Source organism: Artemia sp. Qi Xiang Cuo, chromosome 7 (genome assembly GCF_049724085.1).
Source record: "Artemia sp. Qi Xiang Cuo chromosome 7, ASM4972408v1, whole genome shotgun sequence".
NCBI lineage: Eukaryota > Metazoa > Arthropoda > Branchiopoda > Anostraca > Artemiidae > Artemia > Artemia sp. Qi Xiang Cuo.
Genome location: NC_142800.1, coordinates 51154262 through 51160327, shown reverse-complemented (window position 1 = coordinate 51160327; position 6066 = coordinate 51154262).

Genomic DNA, 6066 nt, shown 5'->3' with positions numbered 1-6066 from the left:
AACGTGGTAGATTCAATATCAATTTTTAAACAAAAGGAAGTTAAAAGTTGTTACCCACAACATTTCTTCTTGGAAATGGAAAAGTGAGTATGCAACATGCAGTAAGGCGATTGAGAAACAATATCCAAAACAAACCTTTTCAAAGTCTACGCTCAAACTGATAAAAAAAAAACTTAAAAGACTTTAGACCTGTGCACCTTTTTAAGGCACGAATAACCCATCTCTACTTATGATATTTGAAAAAAACTACGTTTTCTAAAGAGTTAAAGAGGCTGAGTTACAAGGTCGAACCTTAAAACGTACAGGGATTAGGAGGCACAGTTGGGGGGCTGCCGCCCCCAAACCCCGCTTTCGCAGCCTTTAAATAAAAAAAAGTTTTTTAAACTGAAAGTAAGGAACGACATTAAATCTTAAAGCGAACAGAAATATGAAAGGGGCTGTGCCCTCCTCAACGCCTCGCTCTTTATGCTAAAGTTTGACTTTCTCACAACTCTTTTTTTTAAACAATAAAAACTTTAGCGTAAAGAGCGAGGCGTTGAGGAGGGCACAGACCCTTTCATATACGGAATAATTTCTGTTCGCTTTAAGATTTAATGTCTCTCCTTACTTTCAGTTTAAAAAACTTTTTTTTTATTTAAAGGCTGCGAAAGCGGGGCGTTTGGGGGCGGCAGCCCCAACTGTGCCTCCTAATCCCTGTACGTTTTAAGGTTCGACCTTGTAACTCAGCCTCTTTAACTCTTTAGAAAACATAGTTTTTTTCAAATAATTTCTGCACGTTTTTGTACAGTTTATTACTTATTATTACTTGACTAACTGTTTGCTGATCGTGTCGGGAGTTAATTAAAAAAGGAACTGAGTTTCTTTTTTAAACTGTCAATTCATTATATAAAAAATTTTCTCCGACTGTGAATGGAACCCGGGTTTTCCTCCTGACAGTCAGGAGTCTTGACCGCTGGACTAAAGAGACATAATTATAATTGTTTTTTAGTAAAGTGAATCTATTTTTTAAAGCAAGCAAATCCCCGTAAAACTTGATATTTGGTTTTTCGAAAACAGGGAAGGAGTGATCAGATTGAGCTGAAATTTCGAGCATAAGCTCCCAGGCCCTAGGAAAAGTTATCCTCTAAATTTCAGCCCGATCAGACAACGTTAAAGGGGGGTTGTGGTGGGAAAAATTAACATGGGCTATTATAGGTAAACGAGGTTTTTTGTAAATGTAAATTCGGGGGATAAATTTTTCGGTCTGAAAATATCAAAAGGCCCTAACAGGTCGAATTCTGCTTCGAATGAGCCCTCATTCACCCGGATCAGTTGCCAACTGTGGCCTGTAGGCGTGGATAACAAAAAAAAAGAGAAATGAATTTTAAGTGGCTATATTTGGTTTTTTGAAAACAGGGAAGGAGTGATCAGATTGAGCTGAAATTTTGAGGACAAGCTGCCGAGTCCTAGGAAAAATAAATCTCTTAATTTCAGCCCAATCAAACAACGTTAACGGGGGGCTGTGGTGGGAGGGTCGAAACTTCTGCCCCAGTTTACCCCATGAACATAAAGTCGGAGGAGGATGATATTTTGCAAATTTCTTAGTTTTAGCTTGGGCTACAAAATGCGATCGCCGCCGTCTCTCTGCAACCTCTAGGACCTGAAACCGCTTAACATTGTGGTGGGTCGCCTCTTTATAGAGGCACAAGTGTGCCTCCTTGATAAAGTTGGAGGGGGGGGTGAAATTTTCCACGTTTCTTAGTTTGAGCTTGGGCTACAAAATGCGATTACCGCTGTCTCTCTGCGACCGCTAGGACCGGAAATCGCTTGCGGGCTCTTATAGGAAAACGAGCCCGCGTTTTCGCGGGCTAGCCCGCTTATAGCGGGTTCTTATAGGAAAACGACGTTTTTCGTAAATGTAAATTCGGGGGATAATTTTTTCGGTCTGAAAATATCAAAAGGCCCTAACAGGTCCAATTCTGCTTCGAATGAGTCCCCATTCACCCGGATCAGTTGCCAACTGTGGCCTGTAGGCGTGGCCAAGAAAAAAAAGAAATGATGAATTTTAAGTGGCTATATTTGGTTTTTTGAAAACAGGGAAGGAGTAATCGGATTGAGCTGAAATTTCGAGGATAAGCTCCCGTGCCCTAGGAAAGCTTAACCTCTAAATTTCAGCCCAATCGGACAACATTAAAGGGGGGCTGTGGTGGGAGGGTCGAAACTTCCGGCCCAGTTTACCCCATGAAGATAAAGTCGGAGGAGGATGAAATTTTGCAAGTTTCTGAGTTTGAGCTTGGGCTATAAAATGCAATTACCGCCGTCTCTCTGCGACCTCTAGGACCTGAAATTGCTTAACATTGTGGTGGGTCGCCTCTTTATAGAGGCACAAGTGTGCCTCCTTGATAGCCAACTTTTCTGAAATACAAATCTTACCAGCCACGGGTCCAAAAAATTGCTTGAGATGGGATCCATATTATCAAAATAACATAAAAGGACTCACTAGGAAAATATTGGGTAGGCTAAAGGTGTATTTTATCTTGCTATCTCGGAAAGCCGTTGAGCTAGGTGAATGACACTTTCAGAAATGAATCCAGGGCCAAAAATATTGAAGCCAATTGAAAATGGCAATGAAAAATGGGTAATATTGAGTTTATGCTCTTTCTGAAAATAATAATGACTTTTAGCTCAAATTCCCTTCCCCCCACCACTATATATCAATTCAGGGTATATATTTGCACATTGGGGGGGGGGGGGTACAGTTCAAATTCACCTCTATAGTCAGAATTGCATCCTGAATCCAAGTTTAACATTCATTTGCGCAAGAATGGCCTTCCTACTACTCAACAGAATGAATTTATTCCCTGATATTTCTAGTGTAGAAAATAATCTTCTTTTTTTTTATATAGGAAGAAACCGTAAATAAATATGTTATTGTTTTAACTTGCCTGTTTTTTAGACTTGCATACTGTCCATTGTGTGTGAGTTGTATTTTAACCTTCATTGTTCTATAGGGTATTACGGAACTTATGATTCTGAAATTTGTTATTTAGATACTATGCTTCAATCAAAACAGGAAACTAAGATATTCCATTTCTTACATATTTTGTAACTCGTTTGATTGCTAGTTTTAATTATTAATTTATCTGTACGATTTAGAACCTACACGGGATGTTGTGTGCTGTTTTGAAGGACGATAAATCCGTTTTGCTTCTCATTCCTTAAAAAAAACTTCACTACTGTTAATTATAAGCAATCATTCACAGAATGTGGGATCATGGTATATTAATGCCGGTCCTTCTTTTAAAATCGGAAGATTTTCGGGATTTTTCCTATGGATTCTCGTTGTCTGTGCTCTTTTTTTCAATTTGTGCTCTATTTGAAATTTTGGACCGCTCCAAAGTCAATTTCTGCATACGTTTCTTATTACAAGGTAAAACTTCTGCCTGTATATCTTCATATTTGCGCACATGAGGAGTTGTCTTCCTTAGATTGTCGTATTCTCTTAGGTTTTTTTAATCCTTTGAAGTAGCATATGCTTGTAGTTGTAAAAAGTGTTGTTGTTTACAACTACTATCCTTGTAGCTGTAAAAAGAGCTAGGAGTAAATTGTGATTTATTGTTGTTAGGCGCTGAGAACTATTCTTTGAAGATATAATAAAAAAATTGGTTTATCAACTTTATTATTGTTTATGAAATTCTGTGTAGTTATTGGTAGGCTCCAACTCCTCCTCGATCGACAGTGAAGTAGAGTGCTGTATTCCATTTTGGGGGCATTATGTTCCTTACCATGCTATTTGAGGGCATTATGTTCCTTGGTACCTTTCCAAGCAAAGCGATCAAACACGTTTTGGAATTATGGACGAGATTGTGTAATGCAACCAGACTGGTTTCGTTTCACGGGTTCATTAATAGAACAACTAATGTTTTTGAAAAGAGTAATTACTTCTAAGTTCAATAACCAAATTAAACTTCCGATGGTTAAGAATGTGTAACGGGTAATTAAAGAATGAGGAATGGAATGCTATAGTTAGAATGGTTTTAAGTTGGAAATTGTACCATTTGCGTAAAAATAACTCTATTTGCGAATTTTTTTTTGCGAAAGGGTATTTGCAGAAAGATATTCCGTTGTTTAAGAATGCGTCACAGGTAAGTAAAGAATGAGGACTGGAATGAATCAACAATACAAATATTATCATCAGATTCGTAATAGATTTGACGCCTACAAGAGACATTGGTACAAGGTATTCAATAGCTTAATTGGCTTTATAACATTTTGCGTAAAAGCTAACTCTATTTGCAAAAAGGGTATAGCATTTGCGAATTGGACTGTATGAACGATATTAATTTTTGATTGAATAATAGGGATGTGAATGATCCTAATTAGTGATCGGATCGTATGAAGGTGGAGAAAAAGGGTTAAACTGATTAGCAGTTAAGGTAACCCCTCGGGGTTGTTAACTCATAGCTTATTTATTATACATTTTGAATACCATCAATCTATGAAAATGGTTAACAATGATAAAATGGTCTTTTGACTTGAACTAACTTTACTTCTTCGATGTCTTCTGTACAATACACAAGTGGCGTTTGAACAGTGTTGTCAATTTAAAATAGAGTCTAACGTTATAGTATACTAAAAAGTTGATACTAAGAGAGATGTAGATGGCAATCTTTTTGCTTGCGTGTCTGGGCGGGTGTTTGCTTATTCCAAATGCATGTCTTTCTCGGTTTGTGTGTCTGAATCTACGTATTTTTATGTGTTTTTGTCTCTCTCAATCCTTTTGCCTGAGTGTCTGGGTGGGTGTTTGCTTATTCCAATTGCATGTCTTTCTCAGTTTGTGTATCTGAATCTACGTATTTTTATGTGTTTTTGTCTCTCTTACTCTTTTTGACTCTGTGTCATGGCTGGTGTTTGCTTATTCCAAATGCCTGTCTTTCTCAGTTTGTGTGTCTGAATCTACGTATTTGTATGTGTTTTTGTCTCTCTCAATCTTTTTGCTTGTGTGTCTGGGTGGGTGTTTGCTTATTCCAAATGCATGTCTTTCTCGGTCTGTGTGTCTGAATCTAGGTATTTGTATGTGTTTTGTCTCTCGCACTCTTTTTGCCTGTGTGCCTGGGCGGGTGTTTGCTTATTCCAAATGCATGTCTTTCTCGGTTTGTGTGTTTGAATCTAGGTATGTGTAGCCTATGTGTTTTTGTCTCTCTCACTCTTTTTGCCTGTGTGTCTGGGCGGGTATTTGCTTATTCCAATTAAATGTGAATTTTTTATGTTTTAAGTATGTTTCATGTCATTCTAAGAGATGTAAAAAAAAGTTGAAAAAAACACCATGTTGAAAAAAAAAGTTGAATAATTTCGAAGTCAAAAAAAACTTTAGTTAAAAAAATAGTTTGTTTTTCATGAAAAAATATTGAATGAGAACCATCATAGTAGTATGGGTATGCACAAGAATATGTTTAAAAATTTAAATAAAAAGTGTCATTCTATTTTTATGATATGATTGAGAGATGTAAAAAAAAGTCGAATAATTTCGAAGTCCAAAAAAAGTTTAGTTAAAAAAATAGTTTTTTTTTCCTGAAAAATATTGAATGAGAACCATCAGTCCTTATCAATAGGAGTATGGGTATGCACAAGAATATGTTTTAAAATTTAAATTCAAAGTGTCATTCAATTTTTCTGATATGATTTAGAGATGTAAAAAAAAAGTTGAATAATTTCGAAGTCCAAAAAAATTTAGTTAAAAAAAATAGTTTGTTTCTCATGAAAAAATACTGAATGAGAACCATCAGTCCCCATCAATAGGAGTATGGGTATGCACAAGAATATGTTTTAAAATTTAAATCAAAAGTGTCATTATATTTTTCATTCTATTATTTTTAGTAAAAAATAAAAAAAAAGTTGAATAATTTTAAAGACCAAAAAAAAATTAGTTAAGAAAATAGTTTGTTTTTCATGAAAAAAAATTGAATGAGTCGGAGCATGTCTCATCAATCGGAGCATGGGTATGCACAAGAATATGTTTTAAAATTTAAATTAAAAGTGTCATTCTATTTTTCTGATATGATTTAGAGATGTAAAAAAAAGTTGAAT